Source organism: Camarhynchus parvulus, chromosome 10 (assembly GCF_901933205.1).
Source record: "Camarhynchus parvulus chromosome 10, STF_HiC, whole genome shotgun sequence".
In the NCBI taxonomy this organism is placed as follows: domain Eukaryota; kingdom Metazoa; phylum Chordata; class Aves; order Passeriformes; family Thraupidae; genus Camarhynchus; species Camarhynchus parvulus.
In genome coordinates this window covers 4,830,449-4,850,494 of record NC_044580.1, presented here as the reverse complement: position 1 = coordinate 4,850,494, position 20,046 = coordinate 4,830,449, and positions in this window count along the sequence as shown.

Genomic DNA, 20,046 nt, shown 5'->3' with positions numbered 1-20,046 from the left:
TCTCTTCCTCCCTGTTGAGGAACAATTCGTGTATGCTGTGATTGCTAGGACTGGGGTTAAGCTGAACCAGACAAGACAAGGTAAGATCTTTCCCCTTTCCTGTACAGGACAAATAACACCATGATCATGACTAATACTCATTGTCATCACATCCAAGCACCTCTGGCCTGATCAGGGAGCCAGAAGAGTCTGACAGACTTTACTTGTTTTGGCCATAAAAATACAAAGCTGAGGAATGCTGCTTTTCTCCTACCTTCTCACCTGTGACAAGGAGAATTTCCAATGGCTTCACTCCCCCTCCATGTTATAGCTCTCACTTCTGGTGATTCAACCTTCAATTCTTTGAGCAACTAAGTGTTTCACAAACCAGGGCCATAGTTCAAGAATTAAAAACCCACGACATTTAATGTATTTGTTCTGGCTCAGAGTTCTGGCCGCAGCACTATCAAGTATTAGATTCAAGCTGAGCAGACATTCCACTAATGAACCAGATAATCTTCAGTTCTTCAGCCTTGGAAATGTCTGGAGATTGAGACTAGGAGCATTACTTTTTTCACTGCAATATCCAATATTATCTGACCAGCTTTTATCTTTGCAAGAGTAATCTTTCTGCTCCATGTCACACAGTAATATAAGATTTTTAAGCGGTTCAATGTTAGCAGAATATATGCCCTGTTCATTGGATTCTGCTCACTACTCACAACAGGAAAATAGGACTAAAACTTACTCATCTTGGGACATTCATGAAAAATGACTCTGTCTCTTCATCCCTCACGTAGCTATGCAGAGAAATCCCCTTTGATAGGCTTGCTGAACTGCCATGAAGACATCAGCCAGCTGTTCTGTTTATTGCAATGTGGCCTACAAAAGCACAACAGGAGAGAAACATACAGTGTTTTCTGTCTCCTCTGCTCTGACAGGTCATGCTTGCTTTGTCTGCCATCAGCACTCAAGATACCATATTGCAGCTGAAAGGAGCAATCTGAAAGGAGGCTTCTTTTCTTCCACACTCTAACCTTAAGCCAAATCCTGTTTCTGAGACCTTGGTTCTATTGGTAACAATTAAATAGAGTGCATGCTGGCCAACACTGAGGCAGGGGCTGAAATTAGTTCATTGAGGTTTGGAAGAAGATAGAAAATAAAGATAGATCCCTGTCTTCCTCCCTCTTGGTTTCGTTCTTATGCTACCCCCTGTAAGAACGAAACCAAGAGAGTGGAAGACAGGGATCTATCTTTATTTTCTATCATCTTTTAAGATTCAAATTAAAATAGTTGGGTGTTTTGTTATAAACAAGTTCCACTTCAGGAGTATCTGGATCTGCTTGTGCAATCAGCTGTGCCAAAGGGACTCCACAAAAAAGTGCCAGGCTTTGAGCTTGCTCAAAGCTGCTCAGGGATGCAGACAAGACTGTCTTCCCACATCAAGGCTGAGCAGTCAATAACACTGTGTTGCAGGACATGTTGGCACAAGTCATATCCCAGAGCACCAGGAGCCCACCAACACCACAAAGGCTCTGCCTCCACCACCAAAACATTGTGTGGTGGATGTAGAGGATGGTACAAGCTGGAGAGGCAAGTAGTAGAGACAAAGCCAGTGAGTAGCAGGGCTGTTTTGCCATTCCAAAAAAGAATGCCACTCTTAGCAATTACCTTTTCCACCTGTGTCTAAAACAACCCTAATGCACAGTTTGTGAGGGTTCAGCAAGGTATTGACATGGGCCTCAAACTGTCTAAAGCCAGTGAGTGCATTTAATAGAAGTAGGATTTCTGTGCTTCATTTCTAGGAAGGCTCAACCTAAGCTGTTGTGCTGCTTGAGCAAATGTCCTTCAGAAAACTTTCCCAAATTTTCCCAAAAACTGGAAAATCCCAAGTCCGGTTTCCATCCAGTTGGCAACTACTATCCAAGTAGTAAAGCATGAGCTATGTAACGAGCTTGTAGGAGTTATGATTAGAAACAGGCTCTGGAGACATGAGCAACTCTGAATAACTGGGAACTTTCTTCTTACAGGCTTGAAGCTGTTCTCCTAAGCTTCATTTGCAGTCTGGCATGATAGAAGTTCCTTTCTTTAATAATTTCAGTGTGGAAGATTTACCACTTGATTGACTTTCGTGAAGTTCTAATCAACTTACTAGTGCATGGGTAAATTCCCATGAACAGAGAATAGAACTGGTCCAGGGTGTTAGTTTTATGGCTCATTGTTGAAAGTGCAAAGGCCAAATTGCATTTTGTGAGTCCTCTTGGATTTAAAAGCCTTCAAATCTAGGCAGTAAAGGATTTGGAGTGAATTTATTGGCCAAAAGCCTTGCAGTTGTCTCCTGCTTTTTTGTTTTACATTGCTGAGATTAAGCTCCTTTGGGAACATGGATGTTGAATAATGCCATGGCAGCCAACAGATACAGTGTTATCCAATTTTTGTGTAAAAAGTAATGAATTCACATGCACACACACACCCCTAGATGAGGTGATGGAAGTGGAGTAGAGTTACTGTATTGCATCCACAAAAATTAAGTTTCATGATGTCTGAGTGTTAAATGGTTGCTTAGCAGAATAGGGTCCTGAGAGCTTCAGGGGGCTGCTCTCTGCACACAGGAGAGAGGGACTTTTAGAGGCAAAGGTGCCTAAAAAACCAAAGGACAATGCAGCACCTAAGGGTTACATAAGTGGTTTGTTGATGAGTTGATAGCATGTAGATGTCTGAAAAAGGCCCCAGGGATTTCACAGATATTGTCTTCCAGATTCAAGTCAAAGAGACACTGTCTGTGGCTCAGTTCAGTTGCTCAAGCAGGGCCAGAGCCTGGCTCACAGTTACATGTATCAGTGAGCAAGCAGAAGCTTCCCCTCCTGCTTCTGTGTTCTAAGCAACACTTTTGTCACTTGGGCTGGAAACCCTCTGTGGTTCTAAGCACTGACTGGTGACAAACATGGCCCACCTCCATCTGGATGGCTGCTGACTGAGCACTGGATGCATAAGCACCAACCCCCCATCTGCTGTCTTGCACATCCCTGTGCCCTACAAGCCAAACTCCTGAGCTCTGCAGGATGATGCTGAGGGCCAGACTTCTGAACGTAGAAATGAATGCACGAGGAACTTTCCTTGTGAGTGTTATGTACTGCTGTTTATGTTTGAGAGCATTTCTCCACACAAAGGCAGCAGAATACAGCCAGAAGAAGGTGAAAAGTCTTCCTCCTTGAAGTTTAAAGGCTTTGTCTTGCCATTGTCTGAACAGTCCTTGAATGGATACAGTACGAGTATTCAGTATTATGTCTAAACATAACTTTCTACAGCTGTTTTAGATATGCTCTGTATCCAAGACATCTGCACAAAGCAGGATCTTCAGGGGAGCTGTACCTTTTTCTGGAAGGACAGCAGGAGACCAGGGACAAAGCCTGAGGGCATCACAACTGGGGTGGCTGTGACTGGGTGAGAGACTGCCAGCCTCTGTGCCTGCAGGCTTGGCACTGAGCACTGCCCAGGCCATGCTGATAAGCAACTGCTACAGCGGGACAAAGCAAGGGTTCCAGGGGTATCTGCAGCAACGTGGCACATGGGGAACATCTCACAACAACAATTCTTGCCCACATGAGTGGAACACTAGGATCCAGTGGCCACGTTCTCTGCCCTAAGGCAAGAAGAGTTCATTTTAGGATTTTCCTTTGATTTTCTATACTTTATTCTTAAGCTGCTTTCATAAAACATTTGTTGTTTTTCTTCAGGAAAAATAAACATCCTAACCAGTAAACAGATCAGACAGTGAAGCTGGAATCAAAATTATCCACAGTGGGAGACCCAAAATACAAAAAAAATTCTCAGCAGGAATGTGACACTGCATTGAATAGTTCAGTTCACAGATATCTGTCTCACCAGCTCTTTTTGTGTGGATCGGAGCTGTCCCACTGCGTGCTGTATGCTCTGAAAACCTAGTGCTGCTTTAGCTCAAGTGATTGCTTCTTGCACACTGAGTGCAAAGGGAACATTTCTGCTAACAGGAAGCCCCAAATCCCACATGGCTACAGAATCCAGAGTCTTTGAATATTTTTAAAATACATGCTGTCTGAGCACTGCCATGTCAGAAGTGGGACAATCTGATGCTCTGCCGACGTGATTTGTGGCAGGCACACAGTTCTTTGGCCATGTTCTCAGAACAAAGAGGAACAAGGCAGCTAAACTCTTTTACAAGCTTGAGTAAGATTTGCCATTAGAATTTGCTGTATGGTCACACACTGCAACCAGAAAAGAAGATGGTGAGGCTTGAAATGGTTTCTGCAGCAGACAATACCACGATCTTCTGCCAGATACTGGTCTCTCCTGCAAAAACCAGTGGCTCATGAGGAGAGACAGTTCAGTTGCTCATGCAGAAAGGATGTGACAGCCTAGGTGACTGTCTGAACGACAGATTTCTTAAAAGCCCTGCAGATAAGTATCTCAACGTTAATCTTCACAGGATGTTCATGTGGAGCTAGAGGATTGATTTCATCATAAGTCTGATGAGTTCACAGAAAGTTTTCAAGGTGCTGAAGCTTTCGTGTCTCAGTAGCTGCTGGTGCTGGGAGATAAAGGTGCAATTGGAGTTGTAGTGTTCTTACAGAATTGCAGATAGGAGTAGCTGTAGTGGGTCAGGTCCTCTCTCCTCCAGAATTCAGTGCCTAAGGCTCTTCCCTGAGACTTCTGGGAGCCTGCATATCAAAGCTACTCAGAAGGATCTCTTGAGCACTAATATATAGTCCATGTCAGTGCTGAGATTCTGCTGCTTTTAAGATGCTGCTGATTGCTGTAGCTATTGCTTTCCATTTCTCTTGCTGTAGCTGGGAGATTTTTAAATTGTTCCATATGTGGAAGTTTGTGTAGAACTGACACTATGCCATAATGATGCGTAGTGAGTTTGGAACATCTAAATAATGATATTAATTTGCATGATCCTTCATAGGGTGTGCCAGGACATCAGCAATGACTGCAGTGAGAAAGCCTGTCTCTGAAGGAAGCACCTAATAACTCTTTTTGCAGGAGTTTTTAACACTGAGCTTAGGCACGTGGCAAGGCTAGAGACTGGGAACATATTGCAGTTATTACAGAGCTTGAAGTCCAAGTTCCTTTTAAGACACGTCACTAGTAATGTGTTTTAATCAGAAGTATTTTAGTGAAGTAAATTGGAAGCATCTGGACCTGACTGGTATCCTGTTCTTTCAAGTGTGATTTACTCCATAATTCTTTTAATGAACTGGATATCAATACTATCTGATGAACAGGAAGAATAAACAGCAAGGATCTGTAATGTTTTCCATTACAGGTTATACATTTCCAGTACAGGTTATACAGAAATGTTGCTGTTGCTGATTTTGTTGCAGCAACAAAAGAAATCTTCAATACAGGTCACAGGGCAGCTATGGAAATGGTCAGAGTGCTGTAAAAGGATCTTTTTCAGGGATAGAGCTTTCTTCCTTGCCATTGTTTAAGTAACAGGAGAATTAGTTAATTCACTGGTTTGCTGCCAATGTTTCATCCTGCTGGAAAAATACCTAAGAATATACTCCAGGACTTGGGATGGGGGACACCTTGCAATGTTTCTCCTGACCTCATAGTCAGGGTCCCAAGTGGTATGGGCACAAAACTGTGTTTTTAAGAAAGGGAAGGAGGAGTTAAGAGAGGTGTAGTGTGTGTTTGTCTGTGTGTGAAATAGCCATCATGCCACAGGACTTGATTTTCACACAGCTTGCTTGCTTTTCTTTCAGTTTATTGGAAAGTGACCCATTTTGTTCAAAATTTATTCACTTCTCCCTGACTGAAAGATACAGAGGTGGCATGACTGAAAGACCTCCTCGCAGTCTTGAGAAACCAGGCTGAAATACAATGAGACATGTACAGGTGACACAGGTTTGGTGACAAAAGGAACACTGGACACTCCTGCAGGTAGGGTGAATGGTGCTATGAAATAAATCGTTCCATTATTTTCCCAAGGCTTTTTGATTTTGCCGTGGGGGTTGACACTGTGGCACACAAGATTTTCCATGTGAACACAAATAGCTCCTTCCCCTCTCACCAGAGCTAGTACTTAGTGTGTTAGTATGTCAGTGGGGAACACTCTGCATTGTATATCAAAGTCTAATAAATCTCAAATATAATACTTGGAATCATAGAAGGATTTCAGCATAAAGCCCTGTGTCTGTTCCAAGATAGGGAGGAGGAGGAGAAGAAAAAGGTAATTTATAACTTTTTCTATAACTTTTTTCCTTCTTGATTTTGGCTGAGAAACAAAATTTAAGAAAGGCTTTGGATACTTTGCCATAATTAAAAGCCTGGGAAGAGCTTCTTTGTAGGCTTTTTAACTTACAAGCATTTGAACAAATTGCTGTATAGCTCCCTAAACTGTTAGACATTTGCTCTTGTTAGGGCAAATTATGGTTACATCTACTTCTGACCCGGATATTTTTTGAAAGAGTAAGTTGCTTTCTACTAAGTTTAAACAATTGCATGTGCTAAATGCTTGTAATAAGTGCAGTGGCCTGTTAAATTAAGCCTGAATTTATTCAGAATATGTTAATTTTATGAATACTTCTGAATAAGTAATTATCATTTTGCCTGAAGCCTGTCATTTGGATGCTGCAATAATTAGGGTGCCCATTAGCCAGATTTCATCATCTAATAACACAAAGTAAATACAGAGGGAAATTGAGGAGAGAAAGTTGGTATGTTGAAGAAGAAGATATTGGGATAAGAATTTAAAATACATTTCTCTATAAGCAAGACAGGAGTTAACTGTTAAGTTTCTGGAGCTGATTCAAGAGAGCCCCAGTGCCAGCGTTCCTGTGGCAGGCAGCAGCGTCACAGCTGGGTGGCTGGAGGCAGAGGCAGCCCGTGGGGATGGCAGGGGGCCACCACTCTTTGTCCTGGGAACAGTACCAGCCTCTAATGGCAGCCCCAGAACATCCAGCTGGTGAAGAGAACAGCTCACATAGCTGGTTCTAAACAGGAGATCAGTCTCAAGGAAAAGATAAGAACCTACAAACACCAGGGTGCTCAGCAGGTGGGAATAGTGTGAATCTCTGCCTCACTCAGCAGTCCTGGAGGCACATAATCACCCTGTTATACTGCACTCTGGGCAGCAATTTTAAACTTATTCCTATGAAGTTGCATTGTTGCTTTGCAAGAATTTTATTACCAAAGTACCCACATATATGTAAAGGTGCTTTTTAAAATGAAGTTTTCTCTCTGTAGTTTGGACAGATGTTCTCAGTGGAGTCCACTGAGTTTCTACACTGTCCAGAGTTTAACAGAAGATGGAAGGGGCTGGCTCTGGAGGGTTATCCATGGCAACAAAATGTGAGAAAGGCTCATGAAGCAACAGGGATGCAATACACAGAGCCAGTGCCACTCAGCAGCACAAAACTTGCTTTTGGTCAAGGAAGAAGCTCTTGCTCCTCCTCTGCCCCTGCCTGAACAGAGTCAAGATGTGCCTTTCTGGCTGAGTCGAGGAATAAGGCTCAGGAATGGAGGAAATGACAGGAAGGTGAATGGTCAGGAATTGCAGCCATGAACAGAAGGTGTTTGTGTGAAATACACTTTTATCACTTCAAAATAGATGCAAGGGTGTCCTTACATTTAAGGATGTCTTACACAGCTTTTTCACTCCACCTAGCTGAGGTTTCAGTCCTGCAAGTTGTGTTCAGTGCTGCTCACCTGACAGGAAGATGGTTCCTTGCTCAAAGCTGCCCAAGCACACACACACTTCAGCACTAGGAGATCTCAGTGCAAGGCTGCTCAGGGAAACTATGGGTGTAGGCATAAAGGATTTCTTTCAAAGTCAATTTGGAGAGTGCCAGCTGCATTTCTAACTCTAAAAATAGCAACAGTGCTTTTTCTTATATGTGACTTTTAGGGCATCATTTGTCCTATATTGGTACAACTACAGTCTTCTCATGCATAGTGTTGCAAGAATAGCCAGAAGGCATTCAGCCTGCATGAGCCTTCACCAGAGATGTTTTCTCCACAACACATGGCAAAGTCCTCTATTGTTTCTGGGAATCTTTGTAGCTTGAATGCATTATTCTGCTGTCTTGTCTTCCATGTGCATGATAAACTGGGCATTCTTGTCTATTGTTTTATGAAACTGTGGCTAAGAAAATGAAATGGCCTTTTATTTTATTTAGGCAGCAAAGTGATTTATGAAAAAACACATCCACTTCCCTGATGGAAAGTCCATGTGTGCTTTAAGCCCCCAAATGGACTGGGCTGAGGCCATGCCTTTGCCATAGTTGTTACCATTGGTATTACTGGAGTGCACAGGAGGACAGAGCCCCTCTACTGCCCCCAACTCCACTGTGCTCTATGCTGAACAAAGATGGTTTGAGGCCCTCCTCAGCTTCAGCCTTTGTAAACACTCTGGGACAATAGTCCTGGGGACAGAAAGACACACTCCTCTTCCCCATGGGGTTCAAATGACCCACACGGTGGTTGTCATCTCTTGAATTTCAGTGGAGAGCTGGAGGGAAAGGAGAAGGATTTAAGCAGCACAGAAAATAAATCATTCACACAGCCTTGCTTCAGTGCCTCCCCTCTCAGCTCTCTGCAGAGCAAGGCCTTTCTCCAGAGCCACACCATTTTCACTTCATCAGGTTTTTGGCCTCAGTCTGTGTCTGGGAAACATTGCCCCATCTGTTGGGGGGTGTGTGTCCCAGGCAACTCTCACTTGCATGAAATGAAGCTGCGCTCAGCTTTATCTGCAGTTACAGCTGGGCGCATCCACCTTAGTTGGGCAGCCATTGGCTGAGGTTGGTTGAGCCTCTTGGCTTCATCTGGTGAAAGGTAAATGACTGAAAGAATGAAAACGGGTTTTTTAATTGCCAAGCCACTTGAATCAATAGGGAACTCTGCATGCTACTACGTGTGGTCTCCATGGACCCCATATGAAAGATGAAGGCAGCTGTGACTGTGCTTCATCACCCTTGCCTCAATCAATAGCTACCAGCTTTTAAGGTCCCAAAAGGTGTGGGTAAATCTCTGCTTCACAAAGTTAGCATTTCCTAGCATATAGCCCATTGTCCTGACTGAAAGGATCTAAAAGCCCTTATTCTGTGAGGGTTAATGACCAGATGTCCCTGCAAGGAACCCCATCAGCTCTGGGCCTCAGTGCCAGAAATTACTACAGCTGATTGCATTTCCCTTTGCGTCCATGTTGCAGCTTTGGTGGCAGCGTGAAGCATTTCACTGTGGGTGCAGGAATAATCCCAGTGATGTCCTGGGAGACGACTGGAAAGAGACTGGTGTTATTCTATTATGTTGCTCTTAGTCTATGAGAGGTTGCTTCAGAGGGATGCAAACTCAAACCCTTCCACACCTGAGGGTGTGGTAGTGCATGGTTCAAGTCCATAAGTGTAGCACTTTCTCTGCAGCAGTCCCTCTTATGGAGTGAGTGCTTGTGTAAATGTGACAGCAAAGTCTGAATCAGACTGTCCCCTTGTAATAGCAAGGCTTTAATAATGCCTGAACAGGACAATTGCACTGTCTGTGTAAAAACAATAAGGACAAGTTTATGGACTGCAGCAGTAGATGCTTCAGCACCTTCAACAGGAAGGGAATGGGCACTGTACTTTGGAGAAATAAATAAAGTTGCCTTATAGGGTGTAGGTATATGACACGTTTAGGAGACAAATATTGATCCATCGTTCTCGAAGAGCCATTTCAATGTCACCATTTTCATGCAGAAATCTAACAGTACATTCTTTAACTTAAAAGAGCTCTCTGAGTAGCTGCCTTTCTTGTACTTTTCTTTCACTCTGTCTCATTGTTGATCCCAGAGCTCTGGAGGCTGCGAGGATGCTTCACTTCAAGGAAAACACTCACGCTGGTATCCTGCTCTCCACATGGTGTATTATTGACAGTACAATTGGATAGGGAATTTAGTTAGCACAGTATAACCAGGGTATGTGGTAATTACTGGAGCATCATTATTAGTCTTATGGCATGTTTTTAAAGTTATTAATGAAAGCTTTTATCTTCCTTGGCACATTTAGAATTTTGAAAAAAGATTCGATACCATTAATAAATCTTTAGTCCTTGTAGCCAGCAGCAGCTTAGCTTTTGGAGAAAGAAAAGCCCTGGAAGTTCCTTCCAGGCAGTTGTGCCTTGCAGTTGAGCCTGTGTGTAAGGACAGATCATTAAGGATTTGCTGCTCTGGGATGGAGGCAGAAATAAACTTACATATGCACAGAATATGGAGCACAGATCAATCCAGCCATGATTCAGTCTGAGTGCAAGATTAGTTTCTTTTGAAATGCCATCAGAAAGCATTTGCTCAAAATGTAGGTCACAGCAACAAAGGCTGTGGGAGGGATTGACTGAAGGCAAAAGGAGTGAAGCTGAAATTGCCTATGTTCAACAGCTGTCTAAGTCTAAGCCAGATGTTTTTAACATTAAATATTCTGTGGCAACAGAGGTTTGTAGCAATGTAGACCCTATAGTGGGAAGAAATTGAATTGTGCATTTCTATAAGTCCACACAGTGACTTCATAACTCTCTTACTTGTGCTATTGCTAAAAGTCTCTGCTTCTCTTCATGCTAAAAGTGTGCCAAACACTCATTTTCACAGCTGGCTCATGTTATGTTTTTTCTAGTGCCTCACCTCCTTGCTCTGAAGAAAATAATTGTTCTTTGAGCTCAGTACCTGGACCAAACATTGAAAGAGATTAAGATGACCAGCCAGTACCTGAACCAAACATTGAAAGAGATTAAGATGATCAGCAGATGATGGGAAACAGAAAATGAAGCTAGACTCACTCCACATAAACAAATATTTTGAGGGGCACTGCTCAGACAAACTGATTAGTTTGCCAGCTGTAGGTAGAGCTACAGAGGAAATTAAAAAGGTGGAGTATGCTGAAAACTGCAGAGGGAAAGAAACTGCAGCAGGGTACACTGATTCATAATGCAGCAGGGAAAGAATGAGGTTTAGACATGAATCTGCTGGGTTTTAGGATTCTTGCCTCTTTGAGAGACAGTCTGTCTGTGAGACACTTTCTATACTGTCACGCCAGCAGTGGAGCGGAAACTTCTTTTTTTAACAGGCAGGAGGAGGGGGGAAAGCCCTGCATAAAGCCCAAGCTCCCATAAGTGGAAAATATCATATGTACCTTTTTAAAATCCTTCAGGATGCAGCTGCAGATAATGAAGACAAATGATTCCTTCAAAATAAAGATAATAATGGAAACAGGCTATGCCTAGAATTCATCTCAGCTTTAGATTCTGATGGCAACAAAGGTAAGAGTATAAAGAAGCCTATTAATACAGTAAGAGTCAGAAACAGACAAAAACTGCAAGGCTGAAGGGTTACTTAAAATCTCCAAGAGATGTATACAAAAGAGTCTGAGGCAGGAAATCATCACTGAGATCATGAAAGCATGAACAGTCATGATGAATATCAGAAATACTTTATGACCTACCTTTATTTGCAGATAGAAGGAGTAACATCTCTAGTGCCCTCTGCAAAATTAGATATTTCAGCAAACAGCATTAAGTGGAAAACAGTAAGAATGTTTTCAGAAACACACTTCTTTTTGTCAAGAAACATCAGTCAAGGCCCAAACTTCTCCTATCAGCAAGGAAGATTAACTATGAAAACTCAGTAGGTTTAGGGTAGTATTTCTACTGAAAAAGCAGCCAATTACAGAAAACATCCCAGTGATTTTGGCACTCAACAGTATTACAAGAGACACAGAAAAGTTTGTTCCAAGTTCCTCTTCCTGTTTAGACGATGCCATGAGCTTCAGTCAGATGATATAGAAAATGCCTGCTTTTGGTAAGAGCTTTTTGGCAGCCTGGAGATTCTCCTAATCCCTGAAAGTGATGAAAAGGTCTGAGAGAAAGAAATCTAAACTAGACGCACTTCTAAAACAGAATACTGGTCACCTTATCAGTTCACACTTAATGCTATCTGATAACACAGCAAGGCTGGAGTGTCTTTTTGTCTTACTTCCTCTGATTTTTAAGAAAATTTGGGACATAATTTAAATTAAACTAAATAGGAAAAAAGCATATTTTGAGCCAAAAAGGGAATTGAGAAAATTCAAGGATGGGGTGAACCATCTGGGGAAGTAGGAAGCCTGGTTCATTTCTGTGCAACTCCTCACAGCATTCCTGGATGATAACGCAGGAACTGAGCCCTGATGAACCCTGAGCAGCAGGGCAGGCCTGCTCTATGTACAAAACATACCAAGCTGTCACTGAGGTCTGGTAAGAACAAGGCTGTAGGTGTAAGGGACACGCACCATTGGAATAGCTGTACTTAGAGATCAGTGCTGAAAGAGCAGCTGGCAGCTTGTATTAATAAGGTTTAATCTGTTATCCAAGGAGAACGTACATATATCACAGGAGCCTGTGACCTCCCGAGGGAGACCGACTGCTAACTTCACTAGGATGGGTTAGAAATTAGGCCCTTCAAGGCCTCTCCTCTACTGATTCATCATTTTAATCATTTAGTTTTGAGAATCTATTTCACACCTGACCTTCAAACCTCAGCCTGCACATTTTTAAGTTTGCCCTGTTAGCTCTCTTAGACTTTCACACATTTGCAAAAGCCCCCAGAGCCACAGTATCACCCATCTTTAGAAAACCTGCCTGTACCAAGCGGTCTCTGACCCACAGGGCAGTGCTGTGGAGGCAGAAGGGCCGTGCCACCGCTCCTGATGGTCACTGGTACTCTGAGCTCCTGCCAGTTCTCAGATGCTGAGGCCATTGCAGCAGGAGCAGTCTCTGTTCCACGTGCACGGTCCATATTGCAGTGGGCTCTGGGACTGGAGGCAGCAGTACATTTCTGCTAAACAGAAAAATACTGCTACTAAGAGAACAAAGACTTTCAACTGTGATTAACATTTTATTGCCTGGGTGGTAGGTATCAAAGGGCTTTTTGGCTCTTCTGGAGCCACTTCAGTCCAGTTGGATTAAAATCAGCACAGCTGTTCCCCAACTGACTTTAAAAATGCTTCCACTAAATGCCACTTCCTGCTGTTGCTGTCCCTCCTTCTAGAAGCTGCATCATCCTGCTTAGCTTAGCTCAAATGCCTGCTCTTCTACCCCCTCCTCCCCCTCCTCTTCCTCCTCCTTCCCTGTGTGTTTGCTTTAGACCCAAGAGTCTCCATCCCTATATCCCCTGCACTTCCCAGCCACAACCTTCAGCACAACATTGATGAGTGGGATGGTGGGGGTTACTAGTAAGGAAATGGAATTGCTCACAAGAAGAAGTGGGGCTGTGAGTATGAGAGATGCCAGGTTACTCTTGCTCTGCTCTCCCCTCTACACTGGGCTTGGCACCAGGACTGGGTGTTCTCCTTGGCTCTGCCTGCACTGATGGACAGGTGAGCTCTGCTGGAGCCAGCAAACCCCCTGGGTGCTAGGGAGCTGCTCAGCTGAGGCAGGATGGCTTTTTCCTTGGACATGCCACGTGGAGGTGAAACTTTCAGGTAGTGAGGACTGTAAAAGCAGCAATAACAGGTGTTTCTGCCTCTGCTGTGGATAAAGGGGTGAAGAAATCTCTGGCAGCAAAGTAGGGATGAAGAGGGGCAGGAAGAATTAAGTGCACTTGGAAGAGAGTGTAAATTTAAAAGAAAATAGTTCAGAGTGTCTGTGCAGAAGAAGCCAGGCCAGCAGAACTGGAGCAGCTCCTCTTCTGTTAAAGAACTGCAGATGGGTGATCCCGGTGGGATGCTGAACAACAGTGACAGAAGTAGGGTTCAGAGTTGTCTAAGCTCCTTTGATATCTCTCTAGTGCACTGCTGTGCTCCAGCCTAGATTTCACTCCATCCCTAGAATGCAGATGCCATCTGCAGGAGCCACTCGATCCAGCCTCCTACAAGCTACAATAGCTGTGAAGGGAAGATCTAATTCTAATAGTCAAAGAGATGACAGAAGAGAGACTCCATCTGTCTCCCTGCCTGCACCCCAGGAAGGAAGCACAGCCCCTTTTTGCAGAGAGAACTGCCATGGTGGGTGGCATGAAAACCTCCTCTCTCAGGCAGGGTCCAGGGGTGAGGGAGATTAGTTTGCTCAGGCACCCTGCCTGTTTTAGGGTGTAAGTTGAAAGTCTCTCCATGTACAGCTGAGGGCTTCCCACCTCCAGCAAAAGTGTGTTTGACAGTATTTAGGCAGAAAGGTTGGGGTTGTCTGCTCCCACAGCAGATTTCTCTCCCAGTATGCCTCGTAGGTCTGTGGGACTTACCCAGTGCTGACTTGAGGACCATTTTCTCAGACAGAGGATGCAATTCCTAGCTCACACTGTTGGCAGTTTGTAGGAAGGAGGGGTATGGTTTTGAGTGGCCATTAGCTTCAGGAGTTGGGGATTATCTTGCTAAAAGCCTCAAACACTTCACTATATTAAGAAGTCCTAAGTACACCTCCAATACCTCTCTGTCCTTTGGATCACAATGGCTGAGCTCAAAGCACAACTTGCTGTAAGCCACATCCCAGGTCTCCAGAAAACAAACACAGGAAGTGGCTTATCCTGCTGTGGAGGTTTCCATGGATGACTGAGGACTGTCAGGTGTGGATGAGCTGTCATCATATTAGAAGCAGTTAATAGCAATCAGCAGTTAAAAGGAGTTTTAACACCATCCATACTTCCCTTATGCACTAGGGAATTGCAGGGCCTGGTGCTGAAGGGTGTTACTTAATGATTGTTCTTGCCAACTGTCACTAAATCCCCCAAATTTCTTTCTTGTGGATGTATGCAGCGTGTTCCCTGCTGCCATCCCTCCACGAGGGGATGGAGCTCATGGCCCTCTGCAGCTGGGATGCACCCAACAGTGGTGCCCAGCATTCCATCTCCACTCCAAACTCCAAATGCCCAGCATTCCCAGCACTCCAAACCTCGCCCCCTCTGCATCACCTTCTTCCCTGCAGGTGTGAGAAAAGCCCCTAGTGGTACTTACCTAATGGAGCTTTCTCCTGCAGTGAGTGAGGAAAGAAAGCAATTTGGCTCCCCAAGGCATGTATGAGCACATGGCAGGTGACCACTACCTTCCTGAGAAGGAAAACAATTGTTCCCAGAGGCCAGCAGTGCCTGAGCTTCCAAAAAATCCTGAAGTAAGAAAGCTGAACTGTGCCTCCCATCTCCCTTTCCAGCAGCGTTGAGGAAAGAAGGCAACAGATGCCATCCATTTAAAACAAGCATGTCAGTAACAACCACAGCCTGAACCAAACCAGATGTGATCTCTAGGGCTGTTAAGCCTGATACTGCACAGACTGCTCTAAGAGCTGGGCAGTGTAGCTTGAGGCTCCCCAGTTGCTTGTTGCACTTCCTGAAATGAAGACCTCAGGCTCGCAACTCAGAGTTCAATTGATCTGCCATCAGCACAAAAGAGTCCTTCTTCTTCCTGACATCTCTGGGAAAAGACTTTGCACTCACTTAGACTCTGTTGAGTAACTAGAAAAGGCAATTTTTCAAGCTTGCTAATGATACAGGAGGCCCAACAGTGCTGCAACCTGAAAACAGGTGCCTGGTTTCAGATTAGCAAAGGTTCACCATCCTATTCCTCTATTACATGATGTAATTGGAAGTAAGCATGTTTACTGAATTTCACTTTTAGTGCTAATGAACTCTTCACCACAAGGCTGTTCTCCCAAACACAGTTTCTGTAGGATCCTGTACACAAGCACTTCTCTCACATGTGAAAATCATCTTGAACACCTTTCCTCCACCTGGAGAATAAAACGTACTGAGCTCAAGTAATAAATTTTGAAAAGCAGCTTCCATGATACTTGAACCTCTTCATATACCCAACCTTAGAACAGTTCATGTGCTATCTCTAGATATCCACGAGACAGCATTATCATCTGATTTACTAAGAGTCTGCTGAGTGCTAGGGAGGGACTTTTAGAGGGATGTTAGAGTTGTGTACTTCTGTTTAAATGGCTGCTCTAGTAAGAAGAGACTGATTTTTTTAGTCAGCATTTTAGTTGAAAAATTATGACAGCAACTCGAATTGCCAGCAGAGAATCAATTAGTAAACACCAGTGTGAGATAACAAATATTCCAGGTATGAGAAATGTAGGTAGTGTTATTTCTTAGTGGAGCCTTAGCATGAGTAAGGAACCTGACTTTTAGTGTCTTTCATAACACGGACTCAGACAGCACAGACTTGTTGCCATACCCTTGTGTCAAGAAGAAATGGTTTTTCCTCTGGCAGTTATGAATCTACTTATTTTGACATAAGGGACAAAAAAAGCAAAGCTTACATTCCTATTCTTGAAGATAACATGGTGGCACTGAGGATACTGTATTCAAAAAAATAAATTTACACAAACAAAGATTGTATCTCAGACCATGTGGTGTCAAAACTAAATATTCAGTCATGTTCTTAATGAAATATCCAGCCTGCCATGTACTCAGTTTACAGCCCAATTCCTGTGGCTTTGCTGCTGTGGCACAAGACACGGGAGAATGTGACCACTTGATTTTCTTCTTACAAATTGTGCAATCTGAATTTTACAAACCCTTTCTTTCAGTTTGTTACTGAAATGTGACAATGTCAAAATATCTTTGTGATCTTTTTAATCAGCTGCCCCAACTTTGACTATGCTTACTGCGTGTCTTACCTGCTCTGTACCATCACCTGTGGATTTTAGACTCAATTGATTGGACTGACCTAAATTTCTTAAGTAAATATTCTAAAGAGGTTTCCCAAATTTTCTTTCTAAACCTCATGCATTCATTCAGTTGGAATAAAACCAAGCTGCTGGGTTATTTTTTCCATCGATAGGTAGTTATGAACAGTTTTACTCCCTTCTTCTAAAGATCTCTCACTGCCTCACAAGAACAGTGTAAGATTTAGTGCAGCTGAGCTTCAAGTACAGCAGTCATATGGAAGCCAGGATTAGAAGTGATTTTATTCAAAGGGCTGTACTTCAAACTCCTGAATCAACCTGCTTCTCTTGCAGAGGAATGGATGCTGTGGATGCTGTCTGGTTGTCACTGCTATTGCCTTTCATCTGTCTTTATAGGGAAAATGGAGGAAGACAAAAGAAGGGCACAACTAGAAAAGTGTCTTGCACTGCACTGGGTTCTCTCTGGTTTGCTGTGGAACACAGACCTGAGAGCAATATTTAGCTCAGCTTTTTCCAGAGCAAAACTGCTTTCTCTGTTTGAAGCCTGAAATATGGTGAACAGCAATATTGAAATTCTCTCTATGGAGTGACTGCCTTTCACACATGTAGCACAACGTAATTCCCTCTACTCACATTCTCTTCTTCACTAAGGCTCTGCTTAGCCTGCTTCTGTCAGCTCCAATTACAAACCAGCAATACCCATCCCTGCTTTCTTCTGGATAAGCTCTCCCTTGAATTTGACTTATTTCAGGATGTTGGATGCCAGCTGGGAAATGGAAAATACATTCTGGAAACTGCAAAACCATCTTTCTTCCTAGACAGTTACACATTTCCTTAAGGGACTTAATTCTAGAAGAATCACATAAAATATAGTAAGCAGAACAGTGCAGTAGCTCAGGGGGTAATAAGCAAAAAGAAAGAAAATTTTCAGTATAAATTGAAAGCCAATCATTGTGTTAAAACCAAATATATATGCAATTTGCTTTCCAAGGATCTGTCTGGTATGTAGGAAGGGCACAAACCTCTAAATATTTGGGGTTAAAGGATTTTACATGTGAGCAAGAAATACTCCATGCTCCCTAAAATTCCTTTCCCTGGATGTACCTGACACACCGAGGTCAGCCTTCAGCCAGCAAAGGGAGATAACCACCAGCTGTTTATTCACTGGCATCCTGAGCACTGAGCCCTGCAAGACTGGGCTCTTTGGCAAAGGAAAACAACCGGTGAGTGATGGTGCAGCACATCCCTGGAGATACTTCTTATCAGAATTTGTCAAGAGACAGAGCTCCAGCATTCGTCTGCCAACACTTCATTTTCTTGTCACCGCAGCTGCCAGCACCAGCCCCAGACACTCCTGCCTGGTTCCCATGGAGCTCACGTGCGGCCAGCATGAGAGGCAGCCTCGTGTGCTGGGGCGAGGGTCTGGGCTGGGTTCTGTCATGGGAAAGGACTGCACTGATCCAGCAAGGGTAAACTACACCTGAGATATCACACTTGAGTGATCTCTTCAAAGACATTCAGCTTTGGGCACCCTGAACGTGCTTTACACAGCAGAATTTGGGGAGCCCCTCTAGACACATCTTGGCCACATTCTCCACCATCTTTCCACCCATCCCATCTTCCTGCAGTCTGTCAGAGATAGGTCAGGCATCATTGCGACATGGAACAGGGAAAAAGTGGCCAGAATTAGGGTTGCTCATGCAGTTTTAAGCATAACTATTGCAATCAGTGTGTCAAGTCCCTCTGTCACTAATCAGGAAGACAATGGCAGTTTAGGTCAAAAGAGACATAGGCATAAAGGAAAATGGATTGATTAGAGGCTGAGATGGAGACATCTTTTTGGTAATCTTCTTTTCTGCCTGAGCCTGGTGATGAGTTCTGGCTGCATTAGTGTCTAAACCCCAGGTATTATCTATGTCTTACAGCCCGGAGAAATGACTATTGCTTGACTCACTCACCACTGGGAGTGTGGCCTCATGTACTACTACTGCTGCGCTAAAGATGAAGACAAAAATAAAATTGCACCATCCAGCAAAGCAAAAAGCCTCTTATTTAAGAGAAGAAAAGAAGAAAGATATACAAAGGAAAAATCCTTGTGAAGGAATCTAGCATCAGAGACTAAAAGCAAGAGCCAGGTCAGGCCCAGCTGTAGAAGACTGAGCACAGGCCTTTCTGCCCTCAGTGTGGGCTGTGGTAATGTTCCTGCCCTGCCCTAGGACCCAGCTCATGGAGGATTCCAACGGCGTGCCCTGGGACAGGTGTGCTAGCACGAGGTTATTTCCTTAAGGACAACCCTTTGCCTTCGGAGCAGTGCGAGGCGGGAGCGCCATGAGTTGTGCCGTGTTCGGGGCGCTGCTGCTGGGCCTGCAGGGCTCCGCTGGGCGCTGCCCACAGCCTCGGCTGCTTTGCCCACAGCCCCGGCTGCCCTGCCCTTAGTGCAGCTGCCCACAGCCCCGGCTGCTCTGCCCTTAGTGCCCGCTGCCCACAGCCCCGGCTGCTCTGCCCTTAGTGCCCGCTGCCCTGCCCTTAGTGCCAGCTGCCCACAGCCCCGGCTGCCCTGCCCTTAGTGCCAGCTGCGGGCAGCGCCCGAGCTGCTGGAGCAGCTGCGGAGGGGCCACGGGGGCTGGAGCAGCTCCCCCGTGGAGCCGGGCTGGGAAAGCCGCGGCCGTGGAGTCCGGGAAAGAGAAGGTTGTGTGGGAGCTCGCAACTCGTTCCAGTACCTGAAAGGGCCCTACAGGAAAGATGTGCAGGAGCTATGGTGATAGGACAAGGGGGAATGGATACAAATTGAAAGGGGGAAATTTAGATGAGATATTAGGAAGACATTCTTTACTGTGAGGGTGGTGAGGCACTGGAACAGGCTGTCCAGGGACGCTGTGTATGCCTCATCCCTGCAAGCGTTCAAAGTCAGGTCGGATGGAGCTTAAAATGGCAGCGTACGATCTTCAGGGCCCATTGCACCCCTCAGCCTCTCACGCTGCGCTGGGCTGCGGGGCCCCTGCGCTGCGGGACCGCGCCCGGGGAGCGTCAGCCCCAGCCCCGGGGGCGCCGCCCGCCCGCGCCCGGCACCGCGCCGCGCCAGCAGGCGGCGCCACAGCGCGGGCCTGCGGCCCCACCCCCAGCATGACCCCGCCCCAACAGCTCCGTCCCATCATAGCCCCGCCCCCAGCACGGCCTCGCCCTCAGAGTGGCCACGCCCCATCGTGGTCCCGCCCCCGGCGCGTCCTGATCGGCAGCTCCGCCCGCGCGCTCGTCATTGCTATCGCGAGAGCAGGGGCTGCCTACTCCTGGCTACTTCCGCCCTCCCCGTGAAGCCTCGCGCGATCTCGTGCTCTTTCCTCTCGGGCAGCGTGCTCGGAGTCTCGCGAGAGCGGGGCGTGCTGCGACTGCGGGGCGGGGCTCGGGGTGCAGTCTCGCGAGAGCCGGGAGGGGGCGGAGCGCGGGTGCAGTCTCGCGAGA